The 16,220-nt window shown below is 40.9% G+C and overlaps 1 protein-coding gene and 1 long non-coding RNA gene across 2 annotated transcripts in view; one reads left to right on the top strand and one right to left on the bottom strand.

Moving 5' to 3' along the window:
- Positions 1 to 7,421: 7,421 nt before the first annotated feature.
- Positions 7,422 to 16,220, bottom strand: part of LOC131807350 (uncharacterized) — a 48,757-nt gene continuing 39,958 nt past the window's right edge. Inside the window, exon 2 of the long non-coding RNA XR_009344413.1 lies at positions 7,422 to 8,172. This is a non-coding gene — a long non-coding RNA (uncharacterized LOC131807350). The remainder of the gene's footprint in view (positions 8,173 to 16,220) is intronic.
- The window catches only part of VSNL1 (visinin like 1), a 99,281-nt gene continuing 90,540 nt past the window's right edge, over positions 7,480 to 16,220 (top strand). Inside the window, exon 1 of the mRNA XM_059132599.1 lies at positions 7,480 to 7,618. The gene's annotated coding sequence lies outside the window, so the exon portion shown is untranslated. The remainder of the gene's footprint in view (positions 7,619 to 16,220) is intronic.

Below are 16,220 nucleotides of genomic sequence, written 5' to 3'. Positions count from 1 at the left end.
GGAATGCTCTCTCCCTCTCCCTCTCCCTCTCCCTCTGCCTCTCCCTCTCTCTTTCTCAACCTCTCTCTCTCTCAAATAAATAAATGAATCTTTTAAAATAAATAAATTAATTAAATAAAATGAGGATAATGATTTCTAGGGATTGTATAATGTAAGGATGGTACAATCATTTAAAACCTGAAAAGTATAGGGTATTTTATTATAGTTCCATGCTTACAATTTATGCCTAATGTCCAGAAAAGCAAACAAAAAAGAACAATAGAATAAAAAACTGTGAAAATCAGTTGGTTTATAAGTGTTTCTAATTATGGCAAATGTGGATTATCTGTGTGATAGTAGTTCAACCAAGGTGTAAGACATACATACATAAATGTTACACATCTCCTTATAGCAGCCACTAACTCTAAATTCAATCAAGGACCATACATTAGTTAAAACAATTCAAGAGTTTTGTTTTTACACCAATATCATATATCCATTTTACCTTTTGAAATGAAAAGGAGAGCTGCCTGGGTGGCCCAGTCCATTAAATGGTCCATTCTTGGTTTTAGCGCAGGTCATGATCTCAGTGTCATGAAATCAACCCCAACTGGTGGGATTCCACTTGAAGCCTGGAGTCAACTTGAAATTCTCTCTCTCCTTCTGCCCCTCCCCATCCCACACTTGCACTCACTTTCTCTCTCTAAAATAAATAAATAAATAACTCGTACAAAAAAAAGACAACATACCTAATGGTAAATTGGACAATTTACCATTACATCCTATCTTATGTTTAAATACAGTCTCATAGTTTGAAATATTCTCCTATATACAATTTTAGTTAATCTGGACAGCAACTTTGCAAACTGTCTTCTAAGAGTTAGTAGGAAAACAATTCCTCTATTAAGAAATAATATTTTAGCTGAACTTGAAGTATTAATAGATATGTTCCAGGCAAGGCAAAGTTTCCCAGGAAGAGAAAAAGACTAGACTAAAGAGAAGGAAAAAAAAAAGACAAGACTAGAGAGAAGTAGAAGTACAGTTCTGCAGTGTGCTGGAGCATAGAACACTAAGGAGATGTAGCAGGAGATGGCGGGGGGGATACGCAAGAGCCAGAATATAAGGAGTCTTGTATGGTGTGCTAAGAAATTTTTATTTTTCTCATTTAAAGTGAGAAACTACTCAATATCTTTGTTCAAAGAAGCGATGTGATTTTATGTGAAATTTTGCACTCGACATGAGAATAAAAAAGAACAAGTCCAGCAGGGAGATGATGAAAGTCTGAGTGAACAATCATGGTGGCAAGGAGGAGTAGATTTGACAGACATCCTGAAAATGGAGTTCACAGGATTTCAGAGACAATTTGACAGGGAAGGAGAGATAGAAGAGCTAAAGGTGATGCCCCAGGTTCTGATTTAGAGCAGTGGGTTGATAATGGACACCTTCAAAATGCTAGGGAGCACAGGCAGATTGGTGGAAATGGGGGGCAGAGGAGATCATTATTTTGTAGATACTGAGTTTAAGGTATCTCTGGTAAATTCCCATGTAGATATCATGTAGGTGTTCTGTAGGCAATCATAAATAAGAAACTGGAGAGCAAGGGAAGCCTGGGTGGCTCAGCCAGTTAAGCATCAGACTCTTGATCTCAGTTCAGTTCTTGATCTCAGGGTCATGAGTTCAAGCCCCATGCTGGGCTCCCTCTGGTCATGGAGCCTGCTTAGTGAGAAAGAAAAGAAGAAAGAAAAAAAAAAAAGAAAAAGAAAGAAAAGAAACTAAAGAGCAAGAGAACAGTTTGAATTTAAGATCACCAATAGTCATTCTTTCTCTTCTGGAATATTCCTTTAGGAAGGCATATTGAACTTAAAGGAGAAATATAGTAAGAACAACAACAACTAAAAAAAACAACAATAACAAAAAGAGGGAGCCTTCAGTTTCTCTTCTCTTTCATGCAATAGATAAAAATGCAGGAACTCTGGGAAAGATGGACTCTTTTTTCTGGGCCTGTTTCCTCCCTCTCCCCCTTCCCAAATTTGATGCTCTACAATTAAGGCAGGCAAGTAGTCGTCTGCCACATGGTGGAAGATTCTGAATATATGACTTAGGGTTTGAAGTTTTCTCAGGAGGCAATGGGAGACTACTGAAGAAAAATAAGATGATCACAGTATTCACAATATTCAGCTTGCATAGGTATATAGATGGATAAAAAAAGGTAGTAATATGTAGAGGGAGTATCATAACTTTAATTGGAATGGGATGGAGAAAGAGAAACCGACCTAACCGAAGAAGGCATGTGGAGATATTACTAATACATACGTTACCTCAGCTCCCTCTTCATCTGTAAAATGGGTTATAATAGTGCCTATGGATAAACAAAGTCATTGTGGAATGGAATATGGCATATAAAGTGCCTGACACAAAGAAGGTACTCACTCGGTGTCTGATAAATGAATGAGGGAGATCAAAAAGAACTCAACCTGTAGCCACTACCAAACACCACCATTAGTTACTCAAACATTTTTTTTTTTCCTTTTTAAAAAATCAATACAGTCCACTCTCTTGGAGACTGTAGTACGGGTACTAAACCTACATTCTGGAAGAAAAACAAGAATCATTGACAATCACTCTCTCTTCCTAAACCTCCTTAGGTGGGTCAAATGAACTTTAAAGGAGAAATATGATAAGAACACTAAAAAATGAGAGAGTCCTTTCCTCCATCAAGCAGTAGGTAAAAATATAAACTCCACTGTGAAAATCATTTGGTAAAAGAGTTTGTTTTTGTCGGTAGTCTCAAAAGGAGTGAAGGATTCATTATTTTTATTTTCCTTTATATGTTATGCTAACATTCTCTGTTGAGTTTAAGAGTATCATTAAAAGGAACTATATTAAGGAATATAAAGACTGAAAGTAGAAACAAATTAGTAAAATCTGTTTTAAGCAAGAAGGGCTTTTGAAGAGCCTTTGTCATTAGGTGGTTTTCAAAGTATGGAAGCTCCAGAATATGCATCCATGATTATATTTGCAGTGGGTGGCTATTCACACAACTAAAAAAGAGCAAAGCCTAGTGTATAAGACCACCTAAAGACTCACTGAAGAAAAAAAATAGAAATCAGATTTAGCACACTTCTGCTATCACCCTTTCTTTGGTGTGGTGAAAACACAACAATAATGGTGAAAATTTCCAACTTAAAAACTCTGCTGGGAATCTATAGATTAGGCCCAAATGTGGAAGGTAAAATGGAATAAAGCCTTTCTATTCTTAAGGCTGCAGAGCACCTGCATTTACCATTCCTAAGATTCCTTAAGAAAATTCCAGGAAACTCAAAGGTTTGACAATATTCATTCAGCAGGGTTTTAAGGAACTTTTATTGTGGATTGTTCAATTTTTAAGGGAAATTGGTTGCACAGCTAAGAATAATCTTTCAGAATTAATTTAGATTTAGTAATGGTTTAGAGAACCACGGGTCACTGGGATAAATGATCAATGGAGTTCATTAATACCAAAACTATCAATCTCTCATCCTCATAGAGACCTGGAACTCACCTTCTAACCTCATGGAAATCACTCCTCCTGGTCATGCATTTTCCCACGTATTCTAGAAAAACATGTAGAAGGAATACAAACATATAGAATTAAACCCTTTCTGTTAAAAATGTTACTGTATAGTTTTATTCTAGATAATAATTTGCTGTTGACCTCAGGAAGTTATTTTATTTCGTTCATCTATCCGTGTATTGTTTAAAATAAGATAAATAAAACAGAATAAACATAATTTTCTTAGGTAATGCATCTTTGTAAGGATTAATACCCATAGCTTTCTGAAACAAAGACAATTTACCTACACAAGAAAATTACTATCATTATTCTGCATGAATTTAAATGAGTTTAAATCCATTTTTCCAATTCTTGTCTCTTTTCATTTCCTAATGTTGACTTTCAAACACTTCATTTTCCTTCCAATTTCGTAAATGCCCCATGCCTTAAAGTCCGCCCTTCTTGGCTCATATATTTTACACACAGCATTTCTAACAAATAATATTACCATGAGCTCAGAGCACCACAAGCTCAGACCTGTTAGCCCCCTGGCGTTTTGTAGTATCATTTTCCGTGTTCTAATTGTCTGTCTCCATTAAAGCGGATGCCAGTATTACATGAGGTTGTGTACACCTAAAAAGTCGCTCTTAGTTTCATTTTGTTTGTTTGAATCTGGGAAAGAGTGAGGTGGGGAAGGAAAGGCTACCTCGGAAAACAAATAGTGAGGAAAGGAAAATGGCTCCCCAGGAATTTCTGAGCCAGTGAGGATTCTACTAAGTAGCCCCCCCCCCCAAAATCCCAAACTAAGAATCCCAAACTTCTCTACAGCACCTTCCTCTCCCCCCCCCCCAAAAAAACCTCCAGAGTATGAAAGCTGACAGTGTTATATCCCTCCACCGTGCTGGGGACGCGGTTTTAAGTTCAGAAACTACTGCTACAGCTCGATGGCATTCTGCACTCAGCAGGGTGCGGTGTTACTGTCCCTGGACTCCAGGGCTCAGAGCGCTGGACTGAGCGCCTCTGCTCTTGTGGGATTACCAGTGACATCTGCAAATGCGTAAAGAAGGAAAGAAACAGAGGGTTTCCCTCATCGTTTAGTGTCTACCACATTCCTCCTTTCCAGTTCATTCTGTCATCCCAAAGAGGGGAACTGCTTTCTGTAATTTAAACGATAATATTCCTTTGGTGTCTTTTAGAATTAGCTTCCCTCCCTAATTAGCTGATTTCAGGCAGCACAGGAAAACTCGACCAAAAGGCATCTGGGCTGGGGGCGGGGGGTGCGGAATTGACAGCAAAACATTAGGGCTTAAGAAGATAAAGTTGCATAATGGCTGGAAGTTAAAAATTAAAATACCGCAGTAAGGACGCCGAACAATGCTTCAGTGCAAACGAAACTTTTTAAACATCGTCTGCCCGCTGAGACAAAGCTGCTTCACAAAAGCGCACGCATCTAAATCAAATCTCCCCCACCAGAGAACACGGTTTAAAGTATCAGTGTTCGTTTTTTTCCTCAACACAAGTTGAAAGTAAGTTATGTAAACCCGAACATCCGCACGAAAGAGACCGCCAGGGCGCAATCAGTAGGCACGTCTCTCCCACGCGGAGAAATGGCACTGTGACCCTTTCCTTCAGCTGATGCAGCTTGCCATGCGGAGGCTGTTCTCTAGAGAGAAACCAGACAGTCCAGCGTAAAATGCTTTAGGAGGGGAAATGGACAAAAGACGAGAAATTACTTTGAAAGCTTTGGAAGCCGTTTCCACGGCCATCCAGAACTGACTTCTGACCCCACCCCATCCCAAGAAACAGAACGAATCCGCCGACCAGCCCCGCTGCGCACTGCGCACTGCGGCCCGGGAGCGCGGAGCTGGCGCCCGCCAGACTCTCACTGTGCTCGGCTTGCCGCAGCGCGCCCGGGCGCGCGCCCTGTTCCGCGCGAGTCCGCGCTCCGGGTTTCCGAGGTCGCCAGCACCCCGCGAAAGAGCCCCGCCGGGAGGGGACTTCTGCGAGCTCGGTCCCGGGAGTCCCGAGAGCGCTTCCCCGCTCTGCGCCACCTTCCCGAGGCGTCTGTTCGGGAAAGCACGTTCCTGGGCTCCGGGCCGACCAGGTTAGCTTTGAGCGTCAGGCTGCGGCTTCGGTGTCACTCCGGGGGTCTTCACCGAACATAAGCATTTTCCAGTGCCAGAGACTGGTGGGGTGGAGGTTCTCCTGGTGTTGGTTAAAGTATCCTCAAGTTCTTCCAACCTGGACTCCCCGACTTGGTAGGTAGGAGTAGCTCCCTCCTGGCAACGGAGATTTGTCCGTCTGGAGACCTTCTGCCATGGGAGATGCTCTTGGTGTCCTCAGAACCAGAAAGGTTTATTAACACTGCAGTTCTCCTGAACGTGCTAGGGTGTGCGGAATTGTAAAGGTGTCTACTTAAAGAGAACCTAGACCTTCACTGTGCCCCCCACCCCAGAACTCCTCTCCCTAGAAAATAGAACTCCCATCTGAATGAAATCTGAGGGTGGGCTTTTGTTCACTGAATTTATACCCCAAATAGTGGCTAATAGTAAGTAGTTGGTTAATGCATAATTGTTGAATGAATGAATGTGCAAACATACACACTTGAAGAAGCTGATTGGGTTGGGAACATCTGGGAATTCTTGTTTTCCTGGTAGGGAAGCGACCAAACATTTACTGGGCACTACTCCTTGCCAAGTCTTCTAGGCTTTGGCAGGACAGTGGGGAGAGGGGGAGGGCTAGCAAACACAGGCGTCCTTAACCGACACAAAAGGGGGCTTTATAATATCACGTAGTCCAAGCTCTCAACCCTGTATTCCAAGGATGGGTTGTTTCCTCTCATCCATCTCCTACCCCCTCACCCTGCGGAGAGTATTAAAATATGTATGTGTGTGTGTATGTGTATATATATATATATATATATATATATATATATGGAGTTCCCGCGGGAACTGCGAGCCCCTCCAACAGAGCATATATACACACACACACATATATATATAAATAATATATTATATATTGATTGATTGATTTTATATATTTATTTATTGATATTATTATAAATATAAAAAATTAAATATTTATTATATATATTTATTTACTAACTGCACACTGCAGGCGCTGGTTAAATGTTCCTTGATGGTTAGCATGATTTGCCCAAGGTCACACAGGGCAAGAAACTTCGGACCCAGCTTCCTTCCAACATACATTTCTCCAGCCTCTCTGGACAGGACGGTCCTGGGCACTGGGGTACGAGAAGGCCCGTCTCCCCCTACTCCCAGGTTAAGACCCTTGGATGAAATGGCCCAAGAGAAGTGGCCTCCATAACCACTCCTTCACAGGGAGCCGGGTACATATGCTCAGAGCTAGCTGGGGATACAATTTCATCTAGAGAATAGGATTTCTGCAGTTTTCTCCGTCACCTTCCAACCTGACAAGAGGTGGGCCGAGGGCCCTCTAGGGCTGGGAGCCCTGGGAATAGAAGGCTCCAAGTGTCCCATCTCTGGCCTTCGCCTTCCTCATCAGACTTCACAAGGGCGGGGTGTGGTGAGCCCAACGGGCTCTCCCTACCGCCTGCCCAGGTGCGGGCTGCTCCGGTAGTCTGGCTCTCTTTTCCTATGTACTTTCCTTTTGAGTTTCTGCTAAAATCTGGAGACATGGAATCCACCCGCGGGAACTCCGAGCCCCTCCAACTGAGCATGCGCCAATGCCAGGCTGCTTTTGGTCACCGACTCCAGAGCTCTCCAAGCTGGGGCTGCGGAGCTGGAGGAGGAGGGAGGAGGGAGGAGGGGAAGGGGAGGGGGTGCCTCGAGACTCGGCGGCTCGCGCGCCTGCGCATCCAGCTCCAGGGACCCTAGGTTTTCTATGGGATTCCCAATCTGCAGCAGAGACTTACCCGAGCTTGTTGCGGCGGCGGCTGGGCTTGCGAGGCGCGATCCAAGAGGGATTTAAGCAGCCTAGAGCTCCAGAGCCAAAAAGAAAAAAGAAAAAAAGCGCGAGAGAACCGCGCAGAGAGACGGCTTAACCGTTTACCTGAATTATACATATATATAAAGAACTGTTGAGTTTTATCATTTTCGTTAAGTGACCGTGCGCAGCGCTATAACTGTAAGTGGAAAATGCAATCTTCGTTGCTTTTCTGCATGTGTAGTACAGCCAATTGTCTGAGAGATGCTTTGGCTATTGTCACATACTTTGCATAGATGCCTCTGAATGCATGGTGGCGATTGCTTTGGTTAATGCTGGCCATCTGAATGTGTTGCCTGTCTACGGGGGGATCTTTTGGGATAATGGGGGTGGGGGAAGGGGGAGTGTTTATATGCGGCGTGTCTGGGGGACTATCTTAGACTGGATTTAAGATAGGTGAAACAGAGGTGGTTTTTTAGTGTAAGCCTAAACAGATTTCCTTACACGGATTTAAGTAGCTAATTGAGCGATTGTGAAGTTTTCCGGTTGCTGATAAAACTATTGAGCGGTTGCAGTCAAGTACCAACCTGTCATCCGTGGGGCTGGGGCACCATTTTTCTCACCGTGGAAGAGCAGTGAAGGTGTTTGCTAAGTGAAACTGAGTAGACGAGATGCGGTGTGGAAATCAGCGTTGGTTTCCGAGCGGGATGTTCGTGTTCAGAACCACGGAGCGAGGCGCAAAAGAAGCACATTTCCTAGTATTTATTTAGAAACGAGAAGATAATTTTTCGGTTTTGATTTTTCGTCATGACGGTGAATGGGCAAAAAGGGAAGGATGTACAATCACATAGTCAGCCGTTTTCGACAGAGCCTGAGTCTCAGAGCCTCTGAATGGGAACTGTCAGAGCCAAACTAGTTACCTGCCTTTTCATCCCGTGTTCACATTCTGGTATACAGGGTTGAGAAATGTAAGTCCAGATGTGTTAAATTTGGTAGTGTTTCTTTAAAGGAGAAAAGGTCGTTTTGTGTTTTGAGTTAGAATGGGTTGTTCCTTGCCCAGAAGCTGAAGCGGGGTCTTTGCAAGGTCAAACCCCCTTTGGAAACCAGGGGCACTGGTGAATGTGGCTGAGGGTTGGAGGAAATGGTGAGGCTGGGTACTAGTGCTGAGCACTGCACAGATCAGTGCTCTGTGAGATGGGGGAGTGGGAATCCATTTTTCTAGAGTTGTGCTCCTGCCCATATTTTGGAGACTAAAATGAAATGGAAATGCTAGTGGGTGTAGAAAACACAAGTGGATACTATCTGTGTGTCACCTCTCACTTGAAGACAAGAGGAGGGAAGGAATTATATCTCTACATATTAATTTTTTTAAAAAATTAAAGGGATTTCAGGTTGAGGCAAATTAAAAAGGAAACTCTTGTGAAAACATATTTTATCCCCACTATCATCTGAACTGCTTACATGTGTGTGGTAGTGGGGGGGGGGGTGTCCTGTATCACTGTATACTTGACGCGTAAGTGCACTCTCATGAAGCTGGGGTGTTTAATAACTCCAGAAAATGCTGCACTGAAGCAGTTGGCAGAATGGCATGAGGTAGGCAGACAAGAGAAGAGCATGGCCAGTGTGAGTTGGATATCCATGGAAAAAGCAGATTCAATTTCTGTAATGACATACATTTTCCTTTAAATAAGGCAGTTCATTTTTTAGCCCTTTGGCCCTTTCGGCACTCCAAATATTTCCAACACCTCAAAGGGATTTGTAATTTACAATGGATAAAATTTGAAATAAAAAATTCGAGAATGTTCTCTCCTTGGAAACCCAAAATGTAAATACTGGTTCTTCCTTTCCTTACTTAGGGCAGAAGGATCAATCTCTTGTCATAATTGAGCCATTCTCCTGGTCATCACTGAGAGTTGGGATCTGCTTCATGAATGGTGCAGGTGTTGTTACACTGCATTGATAAATGGGTAGTGCAGGAGGAATGGGGAATCTGGCACTAAAACTGAGAGATGTTTAGTATCAGATACCCTGGCTTGTAGGCTGACAGAGTCACATCAGGCAGAGACCTTCAAAAGCATCTAGTCCAGACCCCTTATTTTACAGATGGGGAAACTGAGACCCCGCACCACGGAGCTTAGAAGAATCAATTAACTTCTAGTCTATGAAATAAACAATTACAGAGTAATGGGGATAGAAATGTTCCCTTCTCCCTACACTTTGAGCATCCTCAGTGACATTGCTGAAGTCTTTAAATAAACAATTGTCTGGTCCCCAGCACATCTTTCAAGAGAATCCCAGGGATTCCTTTTCACACTATATCATTTCTCCTTTCTTGTAAGGTTGCTTTCTATCTCTTTCCTATTGTCCCTCCCCTCCAACATACCCACCTTATTCAATGTTTAATGTGGCCTTCCTGGCCTCCTCTGCAAGTCAGTAAATTTGTTTGGAATCCTTGGATTTTTTTTTTTTTTTTTTTTTTTTTTTGAGAGAACTGAGCTGTTTGAGCATTGGCCGGCCCCTCTCCATCTCCTCCATGCTCTCATCCTTAATGGACTCCAGCCCTCTAAGACACTGCAGGCACCATCCTCACTCCTCGGTCCATCCTGCATCTTCCAAAACTGCTGCAGCTGCAGGGCCTGCGACCTACCAGAGTGAGGCAGCTGCAGTGTGAACACACAATGGGTTCTGCCAGCTCTCCTCTGGCTCCTAGAAGGCAGAAGCCAAATCCAAGATGCCTAACGCTCCCCAGCCTTCATGGAAATCCTCCAGATGCAGCCACCTGCAGAGAAGGGGAGGGGTGGGGGGCAGGAAGACGGAAGGAAGAAGGCCGCAGCAGCTCAGCCTGAAGTGGGCGCTAGAGAGGACAGCAGTGTCGCTTGCAAAGGCTTTAGGGCTCGGAAAGTACTTGCACAGCTTCCTTCTCTGTTTTGCGGCACTGAGACTGCAAAGCAAGCAATCCTACCTGCCTACCTCGGCCTTCTTCTCGTTCCTTCTTTTTATTTTTATTTTTTTTTCCCTCTCAATCTTTCGGCTTCTCCCTCATTTTCTCTCCCGAATGCCAAGACAGTAAAGCTCTAGGCCTTTTAAAGATAATCCAAGCCCTCCTGTTCCTTTTGAAACATGTAATCTCCCACACTCTCAGAAAGATAGCACAACCACCACAGATGGCCCCTTCAGGGGAATGCCAGGAATTTCTACCTGTGAAAAGCTGAAGCATTAGGGAAGGCTTGAGGAAGACAGTCTGAGTCTTTTTTCATTTGAAAGAGGAGTTAAATACTCTTGGAAGTTTTTGAGGTAGCATGGAGGTGATTTCCTCAACATTCAAAAATTTACAAGTGTTTAAAAATTTTATTTATTTTAAGTAATTTCTACCTCCAGCATGGGGCTTGAACCTAGGACCCTGAGATCTAGAGTCACATGCTCTACTGACTGAGCCAGCCAGGGACCCCACCAATTAATAATTTAATTTAGCCCTTCCCTTCATGGTAAACCTTTGCCAAATTGGGTTGAGCTTTGTCTTGGGTAGAGTCTGTCTCTAACAAATGTCACCTGGTCTTACTATCCCATTCTGAAAATAGTCATGGCCAGACTGTTCTGAACACCAGGTAGCCTAGGCAGAGACTCGCAGTTGCTAAGTGCCCAGCTTTCATTTGCTATGCGGTGAATTTCATCTGTAATGGGATAACACGATGAGAAATGTTGTCCTGTGCAAGCTATAGATTTTCTGTCGGGGTTGCATATAGGTTTGGATTCCAAACATTGCTGAGGAGCTCCTTGGGGAGTTTCATAAAATGACAGTATAATGTCAATATCAAACAAGTAACCTAATTCAGGAGAGTAATACCTTTTAATGTCATTCTGGAGGTCTTTTTCGTTGTATTGAGTGTTACCTGTGCTCCTTAGATTAGTAAATATTTAGGAACATTGGACGGTTTTCTTAAAAAATGGGTCACATTCAGTTTAGTCTAAGGTTGAAATTAACAGTGTCCATCTCAATTACATTTAGTAGGTATAGATGTATCAATTTTCCAAAAGTATCAAATGGTACACAAATAAGTTAACAAATGGTATTTCTACTGTCCCAGTGGTTAATTCACGTAACTAATGGAGTAAAGGAATTGGATGGGATCCATATAAATTACTTAATCCATCCCTCCAACACATAAAAAGTGCAGTATATCAAGGAGCATTTTCATCTCAAAGACATATCTACAATATGATAGCACAGCCCACAAGGGCAGAGATTTCAATAACCCTTTTCATATTTCCATAAAATTTGTACAATGTCTTTTTTTTTAATTTATTGGACAGAGAGAGATCACAAGTAGGCAGAGAGAGAGGAGGAAGCAGGTTCCCCACTGAGCAGAAAGCCCGATGCGGGGCTCCATCCCAGCACCCCAGGATCATGACCGGAGCCGAAGACAGAGGCTTAACCCACTCAGCCACCCAGGCACCCCTATACAATGTCTTTTATAGTAGATATTCTATAGTAGATATTAACATATGTCAAAGATATTTAATATTTATTCCAAGAATCAATTGAATGCACCTTGTTAATTACATCAAGAAATTAAATTTTTTTGACTAAAAATAGGCACAATTTACATTACTTTCAATATTATTATGTTACTAAAAGGAAAAGTAGATTAAAGGTTATTATATAATTTATTCTCACTAAAAATATAAAAGCTCTATAATAACATCTTTAAGAGTTCATTTTAATCCATGAATATTTTTCTGTTTATCTCTCTCTTTTTTAAAAAGATTTATTTATTTATTTATTTGAGAGAGAGAGAGAGAGAGAGAGCACTCAAGTGGGTGGAGGGGCAGAGGGTGAGAGAGAATCCCAACCAGACTCCCCTTTGAGTGTGGAGTCCAACTATGTGTGTGTCTCTATCTTGTGGCTAGATCTCAGGACTCATAAAACCACTACCTGAACTAAAACCCCAAGTCAGATACCCAACTGACTGAGCCACACAGGCACTCCTCCTTCTATATCTTAATAAGTCAAAATATAAGTTATTTTTACCTAGTTACAAGAACTGATATTAACAGGTCAAGAAGGAAATCTAAACCTAGACTATGGTAGCTATGTGTACCATAGTATCTTGCACTATGGAATTATGGGTCTCCTGTGCTATGGAATTAGGTTAACATGTTCACACTATGAAGGGACCACAACGGTAGTCCTCATTTACAGTTTGTTTCTAAAGATAATTTATGCTCCCTTAAGTGAGTCAAAATAGTTTGAGTTTCTCCCAGCCTGGTTCATTGAGAACTTCTCAAATGGGGCTCCTGGGGGTGCTTCAGAAACTACTTAATGAATGAAACAGAAATGGAATAGCAAATTAGTCAGGAATCCTCACAGAGGTTTGACACTTTAATAATAAGGTGCCTGTGAATACATTAAGGAGATGTTCTATACCCTTACCAGCTAACTTAAAGCAAACAAGTTGGGTAATTTGTCATGATTCTTATGCTTTCTCTGGATTTCTCCACTGCCTTACTTCACTGTGCTTCTGGCACAGATGACCTGCTAGGTAACCACCAACTGTTTATTTTTTTTAAGACAATGCACTGCATTTATAACCATTTGTTGGATTATCTTCAGGTCAACAATCTATTTCCTTTTGTTCTAAATTACCCTTAAGACTTGGAGCACTCTCATTCACCAACTGGCCTTCAAGCTCAATATGTGTGATACAATAATTGCCGAACTTTTTATAGAAAGTAGGGCTCTCTTAATTAAAATGATTTCATTTTTATGAAGTATTACTCATAAAAGGCAAAGTGTTAACATATTGGTTAAATGTACTTGCAGTTATTACAGATCTATAGAGTGAATTTGGTTTTTCTTTATTCTTGCTCATATAAGGACTTTTCTGAAAATGGAAATCTTTCAGTTTAAATTTTTTTTTCTCTCCTTTGTTTGGATTTTATTTATTATCTCTGAGACTCTGAAAGACAATGAGCTTTTGAGGAGCTGAATGTAAATAGATTTTTGCAAATGATTAACATGTTAAATGTGCTTTGGAGCCAGGGTGGATTTTTTTTCTAACCCAAATAAATAGACCCTAATATTTTTGTTGTTTCATATTTTATTGCAATAGGAGATTCTTAAAATAGTAGACTGTGGTGTTACAGGAGTCCTTGGTATTTTATATTTTGTGTTGGTTTTATTAATTTGTGATTAATGTGTTTATTTCTGATTTTTTGAAACCCAATCCTAAATTATGAGTGAAATGTCTTATTGAAGGCTTATTAAGCATTACCAATAAAGTTAACATGCTTATTAATATATTTTATTTTAATGTACCAAATAGTGCCATGCAAGTGTGACTTTCAGTTAACAATTTCCATTTGTTGGAATCCTTTGGCAATTGGTGTTATGAGTTAATGGAAGACCATCAGTTTTGTTTATTCCAGAAATTCAAGAGTTTTGAAATTTATACTGAAGGCATTTGATGTTTATTTTCTTGCTAATATAGGAAATTCTATACAAAATAAAAATGAACTTGTGAAATCAGTTTAAATTCTATACAAAATTTTAGCTTTTCTTTTAAATGTTTATAAAGGTAATCTTTCCTCAAAGAGATGAAAATCATCCATTTAATCTTTACTCATTCTTAGTTTGTGAATGGGAGAATTCCTCAGCCCTCTCCAAGGTTTTAACTGGCTCAAAAGAAAGTAGGGTAGGAAATGTGTATCAGAGTTTTCAAGCTTGATACCCTTAGTTAAAACCCCAGTTCCACAGATTATTAGTTCAATGACCTTGTATAAGTGATTCAAACTCTCAGCCTCACTTTCCATTTAAAATAGTAATTCGCAGGATTCTTGAACAGAAAATGAAAGACTACATATATAAAGACATAATGTTTATTTGTAAAAATGCAGTAAATGATAGTTACTATCATTCCTTTCCTCAGAGATCAAGTGTTCTGAAACCATTTAATTCTCTGGAGTTATAGTAGAACCCACATTCGCCATGAAACCTCTAAGGGAGGTGTCGAGCTATGGAAAGCAGTGAACATTCGACAGTGGCAGCCTACCTTGTAAACAAGTGTCTAGGGAGTGAATGTGCCAAGCACAGTGTTGTCACTGTGCAATCTACATTAAATAATGTAGCCTTGATGGAATTGAAGCCTAGGAAAACAGATAAAAGCAATTCACTAAGTCAAGTGAAATAGAAAGGTGACCCGGATGCATAGAAAAGAGTTTCTGGAAGAAAAGCCTACACCGACACCTCAGACTAACGTTTTTCTCATTCTTTCTTTCAGTCCACCTCCTTGCCATTAGACCTTTTCTTTACTATCACCCCCCTGCCGTGTAATACCAGCATATAATTGGACCCAACAGAATAGGGAACTAAGAGCACATTTTTACATTTGTTAACTTATTGAATCTATTTTAAGTCCCTCTATTATTTTTCAAGGTACACTTGTCTCCCCTTATCTGTAGTTTCGCTCTACACAGGTACAGTTACCCCTGGTCAGCCCAGGTCTAGAAGCCGATGATCCTCCTGATAATTGGTCAGAAGACCAACAGTCAGCTAATGCTAAGTCACATGCCTTCAACAGTTACCCCCCTTCATCTCATTATGTAAGCATTTTATCACCTCCATCATCACAAGAAGAAGGATCCATACAGTACCATGAGATATTTTGAGAGAAAGGGAAACCACATTCACATAACTTTTATGACAGTATATTGTTATAACTACTCTATTTTATTATTACTTACCCTTGTTAATCTCTTACTATGCCTAACTGATAAATGAAATTTCATTATGGGTATGTATGTATAGGAAAAACCATAGTATGTATAAGGTTCAGTCCTATCTGAAGTTTCAGGCATTCATTGGTGGTCTTGGAATGTATCTTTTGGGGATACAGGGAGTGCTACTGTAACTGAACAATGTGACCCTTGTCTTCCACTCAAGCCTCCAACGAATCATAGGATTTGAACAAAAACATTTCAAGAGCGTCCCTCCTTTTGATTTAAATATCATACTATCACACTTCTATTCTCTATTACCTTCCAAAAAAGGAATTTCTAATACTCTCCCCTCACCTCCCTTATAATTCAAACTAATTTCATGACTTACCTTTCAATGTCTGTCTGTGGGAGGACTTTTATGTGATCTATTCTTTCATTCTTTCCTCCCAGGGATGATAAGGAAGGTATATCTCCCAACCCTTCTTAACTACTGAGCTGAAAACTTGATTCCAACCCTTCTGGTGCGCGCACACACACACACACACACACACACACACACACCCAAAATGGCCTTCTTTTCTTTAGCTCTTCTAAGACCCATTTTTCTTCTCCTCAGCTTTTTCTCTCCTCTCCCCATATTTCCTGCTTCATTTACTAGGGAATTTCAGATAGATTTCTAACCTGTGGTTACAAAAGAACATCCTTTTCTCCCTTTGAAATCTATAAAAGTTATTCATACATTCTGAGGCTCTTTTGTGTAGTAAGAGTCTTGGATGATTCATAGAACTAGGTAGGAATTTTGGTCCTAATTAATTTGGGGGGGCTCATTTTCTCACTTGTGAAATGGGAATATATTTGCTTTATAGGGTTGTTGAAGACCATATATATGTGTATAGACAGGTATGCATACACACACACACACATACATATATATACATGCGCACATACCACCTAAAAGAGCTTAGCACAGAGTAGGTCACTCTCCTCCCACTCTGGACCTCTACCTCTCCTCCTGCCATTCTCCTCAGTCTGCATTTCATCGTTTATCTTAGTCTCCTGTTCTATGCTCTGCTCTTTCTAAGTGTAT

This window comes from Mustela lutreola, chromosome 9 (assembly GCF_030435805.1).
Source record: "Mustela lutreola isolate mMusLut2 chromosome 9, mMusLut2.pri, whole genome shotgun sequence".
NCBI classification, from domain to species: Eukaryota; Metazoa; Chordata; class Mammalia; order Carnivora; family Mustelidae; genus Mustela; species Mustela lutreola.
Note: the sequence above shows the minus strand (reverse complement) of the source record. Positions and strands in the feature narration are given on the sequence as shown.